Below are 15,820 nucleotides of genomic sequence, written 5' to 3' on the forward strand. Positions count from 1 at the left end.
AGAATTATACATTTTTAACATTTGAACATCTTTCTATGTTGTGCTGTTTGATGGGTTGTGTATTTTAGGATGCTTCAATGGTGCCAACAATGTAAGTTTTGTATTTTCCTGTAATGTCATTGTTATGCGAATAATTATCTTTGAAACTTTAAAAATTCTACATCTTTTTGGTCACACAATGTTGGCAAGTATACACTCTGTATTCTATGCAATTCTGTTAAATGTTTAACTTTTGACACCTAACCACAGCGTTTTGGTGAGTGCTCGCTTATTTCGATGGGAGCTGGTTTATTTTGGGCTTGTTTTGCAGGGGCATTCGGCTTTTTTTTCCCTCGGACCAGGGTCACCAGGCAGCGTGAGCAGTAATGGCGGCAGAAGAGGAAGAAGATACAGTGGTGGCCGTGGGCACGAAAAACTGGATAAATAGCATAGAAGAGGTAAAGGTGCACACGTTTTAGGGCACCCTTATTTATGTGCATGTGTCTCGCTGGACGCAATCTGTAGCTCTGCGCACTCCGCGAAAGTAAAGGATTCAGTCAGGCATTTATTTCAAAGCACAAGTGTTTTCCTTCCCGGGCTGAGACTGTGTAGTTCAGAGCCTGGCCCTTCAAGCAACTCTCAATCAAGCGATGTTTCCATTCATACCTTCGAGTACTAGTTGTGTTATGTGGCTGAATGATTAACGCTGCGCGGTCCTCTATGCAGCATTCACAGGGAAAATTAAAGTCTGCTTTGCTTTCCCTGCCGATGGACCCTGTATAGGCTGGATACAAAGGAATGCCGGGATCCCTCCTGTAAATCATGCGCACGTTATAAAGAAGGTCTCGATTCACTTCATGGCTTCCAATCTGTATTTTACAATTATTTACTGATCCATTATTTCCTTGCAATGTCAAGATATTCACAGCATCGATTATCCCGCCATGCCTCCCCCACATGCCCTGCGTTCATAATAGACTGCTGTTCGCAACCGGTTTTGCTCTAAATGACAAACACGCCAGCTTTAATCTTCAGTAAATCTAAGCAGCGAAATATGCATTTCATTACCAAGTAAAGTGGCAACAAATAAAGATTCATTTTAAAGAGGTCGCTTAACTTTTGTGATTAATTATGGACGTACTCGCTCATTTTGCAGTGTTTTGTATGTGTGAGCTCAAACTAAGGGCAGGAACTCTGGGACTGGGAGTGGTAATTACCATGCATGGTGAAATACTGCCCATCAGAGACAACGTTGCCGCGAAATCCACAGCGACCTTGGCAAAATGACCCACTGCTTTCAATGCATGCCATTTTCACAAGAATTCCACTGTATGTAACAAACAGCCGAAACTGTTTTCCAGGAATGTAAATTACTTGCAAAACATTGCATTTACAATGGTTTGTTTGTTTGTAAACCATACCCAAAGTATGGTTTGTAAGATTTACACATGGTTTGCTGACCCTGTCAAACTGGATATTAAATTATGCCTCCTAGTGTAAACGATAGTATGCATATTGGCCTACGCCAAGTCGCATAAAACTGTACGCGAATAACTCTCTACGGCAAGGTCTTGACCTTAAAAATTGATGTAAGTCGCCATCTTGAACCAAACGCCATTTTAGGTTCTCTTGCTGTGTAAAAGTCACCCTGAACATCAAAATGGTGGACGATGCCATTCCGAACAGAACCTGGTCGGCATGACCTCCGTACAGCTAATGTATAACTTGCCTGCAGGCCACTTGTTAGGGTCGTGAACTGAGGCTGTGTCCTTCTGTTGACCTGCATGTAAATGGATTACCTGTATCAACGGAAATTGATCTATGCGCATACTAATGAATAAATTAGAGTTGACCTGGCAGAGACCCTAGACCTGTTACACATTCATGGAATGGTTAACCCGCGAAGGGGTTGGACAACAAGCTGGAGAAATGTATAAAAGCCTGAATGTCCCAATGTACAGTCTCTCACTGAATACATCGAACCCCGTTGAAGTTCGTTGTGTTGCACTGAGGGCCGATAGCTATCTGACCTGTCATTTGACTTTGTCATTGCTTGACCTTAAAATAAAGTACTTTGTATGTTCCTTTGTAACCGGTGTTTGGTGTGTTTCCTTTGGGTTCCCCAGCCTCATATTATTGTTCCTCTTTTCACAACCCTTTAAACAAGATTTATAGCAGTTTACAACAATTTTGCAGACCATTTGTTTTAATGGTTCACAAACATGTGTAAACCTTTGAAACCATACTTGTGGTTAGGTTCACAAACAAGCAAACATTTGTAAATACAAGGTATTGCAAGTAGTTTACATTTATGTAAAATGTTTCAAAACATTGACTAAACTCATTAAAATGTTGTGTAAACACAAATAAACATTACATTTGTGAAAAGTTTAAAATAACTTTGCTTTTTGCTCCAATAAGTAGCTTTGTAAGAAGCAAGTTGGTCAGGCTTTCCATTTACCAGCCACATAGTGGTTTGCCTACTTGGGCTATGTTGTCCTATTTTGTGTATAAATTGGCTATTTTTGGACTACTTGTGTGGCAATCTTTGTGCCCTTTAAATAGTGTTTTATAAATGTGTGTACGGTGAGAAACCTGAGGAAATCTTCACACCTACTCCCCTTGGATCCTCTTCTCAGCTGGCCAGGGAAAGGCCATTGCTTTTGGATTCTGACCCTGGGGGTGGAGATGCGAGGGTCCATGGGGAGTGGGGTGAGAATGTCTTTATGCGAGGCATGGTATCCCACGTTCCCTTGTGATAATAAACACTCACCCTACCTTCATAGGTTGTTGCCATTCATTTCCTCTTGTTTCCCGTCAGTCACACCACTCTAGTACTGAGACGAGGAAGAGGCAACTAGGAGTTGTACACAGTAACACTCAGTTACACCACTCTGGTACTGAGATGAGCAAGAAGCCTGGAAATTATTGCGAGGGTCAGGCATGTCCAAAGAAGCTAAGTAATTGTTGTCAGGCAATTGAACACAAGGGCTCACACCCGCAACCTGTTAACAGGTCAAAGGTGCAGGAAATGTGGAGCCACCAGCAAGGAAGGGGAAACCAGCAGGAGAGAAGCCAGGCTGGAAGCGATGGGCATGAGAGGAGAGAATTCCTGCTCAGAAGGGGGATGCCAAGGAGAGTCCTGGAAGTCAGGACGCCGTTTACCACTGAGGAGAGACCGCGATGCTGGGGCCTGAGCGGGCCATGATAGGGTGAAGGCTGCAAGAGTCTCCTCTGCCTTGTTCGCACATTTGGAGCTGTGAGGCACGGAAGACTCCGAAATGCTGCACGCCACCGGTATCATCAGTGAGTGAGCGGAGCTACCTGCAACCCACATCGAGATTTGCAGAAGGCATAGGCTACTCACAGAGCTACAGACAAGTGTGTGCAGAGCCAAAACCCCCAAGCAGAACAGAGAAAGAGTATGCCCAGAGGAGCCACGAGAACACGTGGGTGAATTGCAGGGGACACTCGTGCCGAGGCATTCCTGGGGCTACAATTGGGCACACGGTAATGCCAGATAAACTGAATTATGTGTGCAATTGATGGTGAACCCAAAGTGAGGGGTGTTTTAACACCATGAGCAAACATTGAACTATACGTAAAGGAACTTGAATGTAAAGCAAGCATTGTTGAATACTAAACTAAAGGAAAGCTTTTATAAGCCTACAAATGAAGTTAAAGCATGTGTGAAACACACATAATGAACACTTAAAGACAAAGAATGAATCACTCATGAAGATTGTGAAAGCAAGGTGGTGTAGGAGAGTGAGCACCACAGAGTGAGTTGTGTGGAAGAACACACTGTTACAAAGTCAAGAGACCGTCAAGGAGAAGCCAAAATGAATGAAAACCAGAACACTGGAGCAGTGAAAGAAAAACCTGTGTGGGTGGGAAAGCCTACAGTTCTCGGTTGCATGACCTGTAATGTGTGGACCGTGTGATCTGACAACTGCGCCTAGACCGAGGATACCATGTCTGGAAAAGCCAGGGAAAGTAAAGAAAAAACATCTCCACTTGTGAATTAGATTGCTGAAGTGAATTTGAAAGATAGCTATCTGTATAAAACATTGAAGAGCCTGAAGGAGTGTAAAGTCTAACTGGAACTTGTTTTGAGACTTAAGAGACTTCAACGGATTGTGAGTTGGCAACCTAGAAGAGCTGACGTCTTGGGGAAGGGAACCCGGAGGCCCTTTTGTGAACTGTGTTATTGCCTTAAGGAAGGGAACCCAGAGGCTTTTTGGAACTGCTTTGAACTTGGGGAAGGGGAGCTGAAAAGTATGCCAAGAGCTGGAAGAAGCTCAGAACTTTATTTAGAACACTATTTCTTTTGTTGCTGACATCCCTACATATTGTTTAACTTTAGTTGTGAGGTCAAGTATAGGTTTTGGACACAGACAGACTTTTTAGTTGAATTTACTGACTCAGACGTTCCTTAGTTTCTTTAGGTAGGGAAATCCCACCTTAGCATAGGGCAAGTTAGGCCTTACACCATCCTGACATTTAAGAAAATAAAGGTGCTTTGTTTGAACCTTGAATCTGTTATCTGTGTCTTGCTTCAGGATGCGTTCACAGTACAATTAACGGATAGTTCCGGGACTTTTTTTTTATTGTCCCTACGGTTCGGCCATGTGTTTTTAAGCATAAATCGGTAGATCGTAGAAAACTTTCCTATGGACCTTACCCGACTTTTCGTCCATTAACGCACTCGAAATCAGCCACCATTTTCTGATAATCCTATCATTTCCCCCCATCGACCTGGCTCACCTGCTTTTGCGGCACTAAATCAAATCCCCCGCCCCTGAGCCTGACATCAGCAGACGCGTACCGCCCATTTCCCAACGCCTAAGCACGTTTCGTGTCAACAATCGCTGCGCCTCAGCTAATGACGTGTCGCCATGGAAATGGCAGGACGCCTCTTTCCTCAATAAGTATAAACACACCGTTTCACAACACACAGCAGCAGATTTTCGATTCCATTACTCTCTCTGTGTTACTTTGAGTATTCTGTGACTCGTTTCTGTGCTCTGGTCAGCTACCTTCGCCGCTTCTAGGCCTTGTGAACACCTGTACCATCTCTGTAAATTATTTTACTTTCTTTACCACACAATGGCTACAATAATGCCGTATATGTACGAGCCCGAGTACACCGAGCAAGAACTACTGGAAAGGCAAGCACGCGAAAACGATGGGGATTCGGACGGCAGTTGGGAGGACCAGTCAACGGATGAAGAGCCTGGACCATGTCGCATGGACGGCGTCTCCACCTGGTGCACGTGCAATCGGTGCGAGCTAATGCCAACTGAGGAGGAGAACTGCTGCTGCCGTGAAAATTCAGGGTGCTTGGCCTACATTTCGGAAGGCAAGCCAAGTCCGCAATGCATCACCGAGCTGCCAGAGTTCAGGGAAGCCTGCCTCTCACGGACCGTGTTGAGGATGATGATGGTGCTTATGCACGAACTTCGCGGCACTGTTCGTCCGCGTAATCCGAGTAACGAGTAAGTATACTCTGGTTGTGATACTGTCAGGTTTCGTGGGATTTGGATGAATGTGGTGGAATGAGGATATGATTAACATAAAGTATGGTTTGGGCCTTAACTTTCTGTGCAGAGTGTGGAGAGCTTCCCAAGTCAAAATGGAGAATTCCAAAAGGATCAGTGATTGGTCAGAAGTAAAAGAAAGGCATTGTTGGAACATTCTAAACCGCCTTTCATTGTCAGAAGCCCAGCTGGAAGGTCTTATGTTTGAAGCTCTTAAGATTTAGAAAACTTTAGTTAGGCCCTTGTGCCTAAAATTAGTTATTTGGACCAGGAAAGTGTTGGAGAATTAAGAAGAAACTTAGAAAACGTTCCGGTGAAAGAAAGAAGCAAGCTAAGTGAATTCATTATCTTTTATGGAATTTTATGATTTTCAAGCAGGAGTTAAATATCAATACCATTAATTAACTTGTTCCTGTTTTTCTTAGTTTTTGTTTAAATAGTAGTTCATTTCGTTCTTTCAAGAATTTATTTTTGAACTTCTAGAACTGTATTTAAATTTATTGAGCTGCGTCACATTTTTTGCACCTGGCAAGTTGGAGTGTGGAGGTCTGTTTATCATTTTAGCGTCGTGTGTTTTTTCGGCCGTATAAAAGATTATTGAGTATTGTACCTTTTGACGGTAACAGTGCTTTTCTTAGCGTCTGACTAGCGTTAGAAATCTTACACTGTCTGCGCAAGTGACAGTGTGGTAGCCACGCGAGTCTGAGGCGTTATGTTTAATTTACTAACATTCTAACCTGGCGCGTGATCATCACTGGGCTGCCTCTTCAAGGATTAGTGTCCGGAACTGAGGAATTTCTTCTTTCATGTTTGAACAATTCATATTAAGAAGAGTGGAATACTATTCCTGTACGCATGCGCCCATGCCAGTTTCATTTTTGAACTCAATTCCTTGTTCATGTGCGCTTCCATTTTAGAAGGAGTAAACAATATCTTCACGCATGCGCATATTCTGGTTAAAGAAACGCTTCCTTTATGAGCGATCTTCTTTGCAAGCAAAAGATCCAATTAATGAACACTTTTATACATTCAGGAAACAAACAATTTTAAATTGAATAGCTAGAGTGTCATTCTTGGAATTTGTGTTGAAGCTAGAAACCAATACAAACTACATGTATAATATTTCCAGCGGGTTGTTTGGGTAAAAGACAGTTGAATTGCTTGAAGATAAACTCATTAAACTGAGCGAGATTAGCAGTTTTTTCAAAACCGAATTGAAGAAATTAGTAAGAGCATCTGAGACTCTATTTTTATGTTTTCTTCAGTAGAATTCACACACATCCTCTACGCTATTCACAGAGGATAATCAGGTATGGTGGCGTGTTTATTTTCTTAAATTTATAAAGAGAAGTCAGAGCCAAGGAATTCAAAGGTTAGTGACTAAAGTGAATTTGTTGTTATTTTCACCAACAGGTTGACAGATAAAGAAGCTGAGCAAAACCTGAAGTTTATTATTTTGTCCCATTTTCCCCCTTTCCCTTGGGGGTGCTCTCAACTGAACTGTTTGATACCAGTTAAGAGGTTAGCATCCAAAGGGGACTGCGGGGTTCAGCAGCTTCCGGAGACAACATCAGATTTGAGAAAGCCTGACAGATGTCAGTGATGCCACTACTATTTCATGGTCGTCTCCCACATATAAAATTACATCTACATATCATTCGAACGCATGTAAATTGGTTCCATATTGTGCATTTTCTAGATAGAATTTCTTTCAAAGCAGAATGACATTTTTTACCTGAATCGACATTGATAAGAAAGTTTTGTCATTTTAATACAGTTTGCATCTTTCTTTTTCACAGGTGGTACAGGCTGGTGGCCTATCGTTGCTTCACTTGGTGGCTTCACGGTAGGCTGGGACACCGTGTTCGGAGAGTAATACCTGCCTGTGCGGTACTTGCCATTAGACAACATTTCCCCAGCGACAGTGGACAATACTGCGGATTTTCCCTGGATGTGCTGCAACCGGAACTTTACAATGTGTAATGTTTATTATTTATGTTCAATTGTAATTAAGATCTAAAATAAAACCCAACATATATTTTAACAATGGTTGTTTTGATTTTTTAAATGAATCTAGTGTGTCTCCATTGAATAGTCTTCCTGTGCCTTGTCTTGTCACACCACATGTCTCTATGCAGCAGACAGACATATGTTATTTTGCGGGTTGGCATCAAGCCTCCCGGCCTTGCCTCCTCCCCCAAAAATACTTACCACACCACTTTGTTCAAGCGTTGGCAATAAAAGGCCGTTGGATTTTATTGATACAAAACATGGTTATAGGTAAATAATCCATATGGTTGATCATAATAAATCATCCTTTTGGGCACCGGGTACAGAGATGACCCCCTCTGGCCCGTGCCGCCTTGCCACCACAGGCCAGCCTGCTGCTGACTAACTGCCTAGGCATCCAGGGTCTCCAGGGTGAACTGCACCCATATATTCTCCTGGGAGGGTGAGGTATTTATAAACTCACCCCCCTGCCTTCCATGTACTAGATCCTGCAGCCTGCCTCTTACATGCAGTTAGATGGCCTCTCCTTGGTGAGGCCCTGCGGCAAACGAGTCTTGTTTGCACGACCACCACCCCAATCCACCCCCCCCCCGCCCTATCAAAGGCAGTTCGCACCGGGGTACTTGTGCTGGCAAGTGGAGCTGTCAGGGAGCGATAAAGGCCAAGAGGTGCCAAAGACCATGTACACTTCAAAGTGGTCTATAGAGCATGGGTTGTTGTTCCCATGTCTACCTCCAGACCCCGTGTCTCCTGCCAAGCATCCCCCCTCACGCTGGACGGCCCCCTGCAATCCACATAAGTGTGTCTCCATTCACGAGTCTTCCTGTGTCTTGTCTGCACGACCACCGCCCCAATCCACCCCCCCGCCCTATCAAAGGCAGTTCGCACCGGGGTACTTGTGCTGGCAAGTGGAGCTGTCAGGGAGCGATAAAGGCCAAGAGGTGCCAAAGACCATGTACACTTCAAAGTGGTCTATAGAGCATGGGTTGTTGTTCCCATGTCTACCTCCAGACTCCGTGTCTCCTGCCAAGCATCCCCCCTCACGCTGGACGGCCCCCTGCAATCCACATAAGTGTGTCTCCATTCACGAGTCTTCCTGTGTCTTGTCTGCACGACCACCGCCCCAATCCACCCCCCCCCCGCCCTATCAAAGGCAGTTCGCACCGGGGTACTTGTGCTGGCAAGTGGAGCTGTCAGGGAGCGATAAAGGCCAAGAGGTGCCAAAGACCATGTACACTTCAAAGTGGTCTATAGAGCATGGGTTGTTGTTCCCATGTCTACCTCCAGACCCCGTGTCTCCTGCCAAGCATCCCCCCTCACGCTGGACGGCCCCCTGCAATCCACATAAGTGTGTCTCCATTCACGAGTCTTCCTGTGTCTTGTCTGCACGACCACCGCCCCAATCCACCCCCCCGCCCTATCAAAGGCAGTTCGCACCGGGGTACTTGTGCTGGCAAGTGGAGCTGTCAGGGAGCGATAAAGGCCAAGAGGTGCCAAAGACCATGTACACTTCAAAGTGGTCTATAGAGCATGGGTTGTTGTTCCCATGTCTACCTCCAGACCCCGTGTCTCCTGCCAAGCATCCCCCCTCACGCTGGACGGTCCCCTGCAAACCGCATAATGCCACGACATATACACGTCATTCATTCACAAACACACCCCTGTTTCGAATTCTTTATAACCCACTTCATATTTCTAATGAGAACTTCTTTGCGCTTTGCTAGTCAACCCGTGAAGGTGCTGGTTATCTGCTCTTCGTCTCTGTGAACTTCCGTGACCACTTCGAGGAAACTCGTCAGTTTGCAAACCTGTGAACTGCTCCCTGTTCTATGACAAGAAACTACTCTGATCCCTGCATCTAACTGTTTGTTCGTCAAGGTAAGGCCATGTACCATAATCATTTTGCGTCCAATTTCTTTTCGTTCAAGACATGCAAGGAACTAGTCACATGTTCTGAGTTGAGTCAAATTATCTTTCTATTTTTTGTAAGTTATTCAAATACTTATCCGCATGTGAATAACGTGTATAGTTCCAAGAACCAAAACAAACCTTGCATTGAACCTTTTATGTGTCATTTAATTTTTTAACACATTGGTATTCATAGAGAATTGTTGATCTTTACTTTTCAGAACTTTCCACAATGCCTGCCTGTTCCATTGGCGGTTGCCCTTCGAAGACCCATAATAAATCTGAAGGTACTATAATGCATGTTTTCCCTAAGACAATAGATCAGATAAGAGAATGGGTCCGATATTGCGGATATCCACCATCTGAGCTTGAAAGTAGAGTCCTAGAAGTCTTTGCGGACAAGAGGGGTGATCGATACCGCATCTGCAGCAGGCACTTTAGCTCAGACATGTACTCCACATCATTGCTAATAAAGAAGAACACACCGCGAGCGAGGCGAAAATTGCTCTCAACCGCTATTCCCACTCTATTCGTCCACATCCCTCCACTGGTGAGTCAAGTTTACGTATTTATCTCTCGGCCTTGCGGTAGTGTGTAGCATTAGCTAACAATAATTTCCCCATTTATGTATCCACTCAATATGAAGGCGGAAGATTCTCCATCCGTGTCGTTATTGCAGTCATCAGCCACTTCAAGCGCCTATCGGGTAATCTTACTTAGCTATTCTGCCACTGACTTGTTTTGGGCATGTAAATCAATAGTTTTAATTTATCGTGTGATTATTTTACCTAATGGTACACCCTTGTACTCGTCCTCTAGTCTTTGTTTTCAGTTATAATTATTGTTATCCAAAATAATGCAAGTACTGTCTTTCAGGTAGATGCTGAGGAGTCCAACGTATTGCCGACAACCGTTGATGTCACTCAGATGCTTGAGGTACGTTTCCGGACAGTTCCATCGATGGAGATCATCAGATCTTGCATTCTTGTAGCGTGATTGTTACACACAATGTTTCTTTCATTTTTAGCCATTGATATGTCCTTCTGTCGTCGCCCTCCTATGTGTCTTCTTTTTTCAATATTGTGTTCATTACTAATGAAAGTCCTATGTTTCAGGGAGTCGATGGAGCATTAGTCCAAGAAGAAGGGGGAGCATGCACTTACGGGTCGGCGCAACAGCTTGCAGAAGTGTGCACCGCAGTTACATCGTCCCTTGATGTTCTTATGCATTTCGAGGTATGGATACTGACAGTTCGATCAAGCGAAATCATATGACGTGATTACATCCGCTATACTTCCTTCTTTATTAACGCAAGTACTATGTTTCAGGGAGATGACGGAGCTTCTTCTACAAGAACATCATCCCTAGTAGTTGATGCAGATCTCTGGGTGGTGACACTTCCAACGATCGAGCAAATCGAATCATATTTACATATCCATTATTTATTTTAGACAACTGATCATTTGTGCAGGTCTATTTAGATGAGCCGTTGACGCCTGCACAAAGTTTATGTTCTTTTTAACAAAATAGAAAACCACACTAATGCAATTACTGTGTTTCAGGGAGTTACTGAAGCATCATCTTCAATAATGTCATCAATGGAAGTCTATGAGGAGCCCGAGGTATGGATCTTGACAGTTCCATCTAACTAGATCAACAATGCGTGAATAATTGTCGTTTGAATGTTCTACACAAAGCGTTCATTCGTGTTTTACTATTGAGATGTATGTGGATATTGGTCCCCAAGTACATTTTGTGTTTTCAATATTATTATACATACTAATGAAAGTTCTATGTTTCAGGGAGTCGATGGAACGTCAGTGCGTGATGGATGTGCTTATCATGAAAATATAGTCGTTGCAGCGCAAGAGGAAGTGGAGACATGCACACACGAGTCGGAGCAACAGCGTCCTGATGTTGAAGTTCGAGGCAAGAAAGTTTCAAAGAAAAGAAAGCAAAAGAAGGTTAGTGTCCTGGTCACTATATTATGTTGTTTTTCACTGTTAATAGTTAAATACTGTTAAGTTGTGTTTAAACTGAACATCCCTTTTCCAATCTGTCCTCTAGTTGCGAGTGGGTGTACGAACTAGATCTACACAGACAGTGAAGCGAACGAGAGATGTTGCTTGTCAAACCTTTTGGCAGGGACTTGAGACTGGAGATGCATCGTGCCAATGGGAAGAATATGAAGTGATTGACAACGGAGCTATACCACCACCAGCCATTGATAGTGAATGTCCTCCTGGTAGTTCGGATGCAGTCGGAGATCAATTTACAGAATCCACACCCGCAAAAACTAAGACCGCGAGAAAGTTGAAGAAATTGTTTTATTCACCCATCGCCGGAGAAGGAACAGATGTTGCAATGGAAGAGAATGAAGTGGACGACAATGAAACACCATCAATATCACTGAACATAGCGGAAGACGATATCAGAGATTCTACCTTTCATGTGAGTGACATGTCCTCAACGTTACAGGCCGAACCAGCTGGGATGCAGAGTGACAGTATAAGGAAAGAGGCCAAATTCATTGTATTCGATAGTTGTTTGATTGATATTATTATTCGGATGAAATGTGGGCATTCGGTTGGTGGGGAAGTATGTGGGGAGCCATTGATTAATGTGACTCGTGCAATTCGAGGCACTAACCTTAAAATACATGCCACCTGTACAAAATATCATCCTTTCTCATGGTCTGCACAACCCATGCTGGAGCAACTGCCAGCAGGCAATCTACTTTGTGCAGCGGCTGCACTTTTTAGTGGTTCAAGTTTTAAAAAGTTAGAGTCTTTCTTTCAGTTTGTGGGAATCCATTTCATTGCGAAAACTCAGTTCTACAAATACCAAACCGATTATCTATTTCCAGCCATTAGCGAAGCTTGGAGAATGGAAAAAATGTCTATTAATAGTACATTCGCGGGCAAACGGTTCAGGCTAGCCGGTGATGGACAGTGCGACAGCCCAGGATTTTCAGCCAAGTACTGCACCTACCACTTTCAGGACATGGAAAGTAAGAAAATTGTGAGTTCGGTGGTCGTGCAGGCGTCACAAAGTACATCCTCAGTGGCCATGGAGAAAGTTGGCTTTGTAGCATCATTGCAAGAACTACAATCGCGGGGAATGGTGATCGACCTGATAGCCACGGACAGACACGTTTCAATTGCCAAGACAATGAGAGAAGAGTACAAAAATATAAATCACCAATTTGACTTTTGGCATCTTGCAAAAACAATCAATAAAAAAATGTCGGCTGCAGGTAAAAAAAAAGTTATGCAAGGTATTTCACAGTGGTCCAAGTCAATCAGCAACCATCTTTGGTGGAGCTCAAAAACATGTGGAGGGTCGTTGGAAATTCTACTGGAAAAATGGCGGTCAGTAATGCTACACTGTAGCAACGTTCACCGCTGGACCACAAACCAACATTTCCACAATTGTGAACATGGCCATTTGTCCACAGAGGAGGCACGGAAGAAGAAGTGGTTGATTCCTTCATCACCCACTCACAAAGCCATTGAAAAGATTGTATTTGATAAAACTATAACAAGAGATTTGAGGGGACTCACGGAAATTCTGCCACACAGGAGATTTGGAGGTGTTCCACAATATGTGCCTAAAGTACAGGCCAAAACGATTGCATTTTGGCATGGAGGGCATGATAAATCGGACTCTTCTAGCGGTCTTGACACATAACCATAATGTTGGCCGTCAACAAAGTAGGACGACCGGAACTTTAGAGACGCTTCGCTACAATAAGGCCTTCACTAAAAGAAGTAAACAATGGGTTATCAAACCAGTGTTTGAGGATATGCAATATGACTTTATTGAGAGACTTATTGTTGATGTCCTAGATAGGCACATACATGGAGTTGTGAACGAACCTGTGCAGGGGACAACTGCATTGCCACCCAACATTGCCTCTGTTCCATGTCCACCTAAAGAAGAGCTCATTGAGAAATACACATCACGGTTTAAATGATTGTAATTTGATTGTCTGTTCTCTCGAGTCTCCTCATGTCGCAGGCCCATTGAATATGTGTAGGTATGTATTGTGTAAATAAAAGTGATTGCTCTGTGAGTCCTGTGAGATGGCCTTACACTGAATGTAGCTAACTAGGAATGTGTGCTCGTTCAAAGTGAAGGTCAGCTGCTTTGATTTTTTCTCGGGTGCCGGAATGGCCCACGACTCAGTATAAGGTTCTATTGTTATTTGACCTTGACAGGCCGGGACCATCCCGAAAGACTTCTTTTTGGGGGTGTGGGGCAATAACGTAAGAAACGATAATGAATATAATTTCAGAAACGAAAGCCATTTAATGTTCGTTCATTAGAAGAAATAACGTCGGCATAGAAGGAGTGGTATTTCGGGGCTGCCCTACGCACAGACACAATGGAAAATGCAAATATAATGTAAGTAACTCTTTAGATGAGTTTATACCGCAATTTAATTACTATACAGTAGCTTTAAAGACGGGTTAAGTTGTACTTGTTCGTTGTATGTGGCATATTGTTTTGTACCGCGCACTATCTTGAGGAGAACCATCTCCTTTTACGGAAGCACCTCAAAACCTTCCTCTTTGCTTCTGCTTTCTCACTCCCTCTCCCCTGCTACAACTGGTCCACTGTCTGCGACCTCGGTCCTGGGCCCTTCCACTCTCCACCTGCACCGCCTCCCTGTCAACTCCTGCACTGGGGGACTGTCTCAGTATCCTACAGCCCCCCCTTGACGTATAATACCCAGTTGCACTGTCCTAGCTATGAAATAATTTCCCGACCTAATATATAAAAGGAATAATTTTAATAAAGATCTGATGGTGAGACTAATTTCATTTTTTATGTTTTTAAAACAGGTACATCCTTCATTATTGTATGTGTCACGAGTACCAGACACCGGCGGATGGCTTTTTCAACCGCCAGTTGCTTCTCCGCGTGAACAACGTTACCACCCTGACCATTTTATGGGACGATCGCCAAGTACAAGTATGCCCTTACGCGGTACTAACGGCTAGATGCAACATACAGACCGTTGTGGTGGCCTAGTGCCTCGTTGTTGGAACAGCCATGCGATTATCAGTGCGACCGAAGAGCTTATTTTATCGTAAACCAACACCCTGTGTACTGCACACGAACATCGCTTGCCTCAAGACGAACTATTTTGGATCGAGAGCAAAGAAAAATGCAAATCGCTGAATATTCTCTAAACATTTGATGTCCAATAAATGTACTTTGCCAAATGCACAATCTTGCCGTTTGCTTTTAAACCACAGTTTCATATTCCGAATTGTGGCGCTGTATTGTGAGATGATCTAAGACCCTGTGTACAGCAAAGGAACATCGCGTGCCTCAAAACGAACTTTTTGGAACATGAGCAAATAAAAATGAAAATCGCTGAATATTCTCTAAACATTTGATGTCAAATAAATGTACTTTACCAAATTTACAATCTTGCGGTTTGATTTAAAAGTACAGTTTCATATTCCCAATTGTGGCGCGCTGTGTTGTGAGCTGATCTGTGTTGATTTCCGGGTTCTGTGTGGAGTCGCGTAGAAGACGCCTGGGCGCGTTTGCCTACGCAGCACAGTCACGTCACGGATAGAGGCGGGGAATATGAATGTTTTGATAAAGTCTGTTTCAGGGGCGGGGGATTTGATTTAGTGCCGCAAAAGCAGGTGAGCCAGGTCGATGGGGGGAAATGATAGGATTATCAGAAAATGGCGGCTGATTTCGAGTGCGTTAATGGACGAAAAGTCGGGTAAGGTCCATAGGAAAGTTTTCTACGATCTACCGATTTATGCTTAAAAACACATGGCCGAACCGTAGGAACAATAAAAAAAAAGTCCCGGAACTATCCTTTAATTAAAATAAGGCACTTTAAAAAAATGCTGCAGAAATATGTTTCTGGCAGTGACAAATGATTCACTAGTACATTTGTTATGAAGAATATTTTCATTGTTAGCATATGCATATTATGTAAACCTATATAGGGCTTTTCATAAATGCTTTGTAGATACACTACCACTATCACTATTCTAATGTTGACTCTGTTATGTTTGGAGTAGCCAAATTAAATGCTAAATGATGGTAGCTGCATGGTAGCGACTACTTAAATGAATCATAAAGTGAAGTCAACATCTTTCACCTTTTTTTGTGCATATGTGTTCTTGTCTTCCCTTTCCACTGTTGGACAATGAATTCACAGGGCCGTAGACGTCAGATGCCCTGCAGGTTCTAAAGTAATGTTGTCATCCAGAGACGAATGGTGGAATGTGGGTAGGGTGGGCGCGCTATCTGGCCCTGGGCCCTTCTCCAGCTTTCTCACCATTATTCTGATGTGAGGCTGGTGCCAGCCAGCATGAATGTAGCACAAGAGACCAAGACAAGGTAGG

The 15,820-nt window shown here is 43.5% G+C and overlaps 1 long non-coding RNA gene across 1 annotated transcript in view; it reads left to right on the top strand.

The window, feature by feature from the left end:
* Positions 1-345: 345 nt before the first annotated feature.
* LOC138553515 (uncharacterized) overlaps positions 346-15,820 on the top strand; it is a 30,404-nt gene continuing 14,929 nt past the window's right edge. The window contains exon 1 of the long non-coding RNA XR_011297170.1: positions 346-437. This is a non-coding gene — a long non-coding RNA (uncharacterized lncRNA). The remainder of the gene's footprint in view (positions 438-15,820) is intronic.

This window comes from Ambystoma mexicanum, unplaced genomic scaffold, assembly GCF_040938575.1.
Source record: "Ambystoma mexicanum isolate Mex_15411 unplaced genomic scaffold, UKY_AmexF1_1 Mex_scaf11, whole genome shotgun sequence".
NCBI lineage: Eukaryota > Metazoa > Chordata > Amphibia > Caudata > Ambystomatidae > Ambystoma > Ambystoma mexicanum.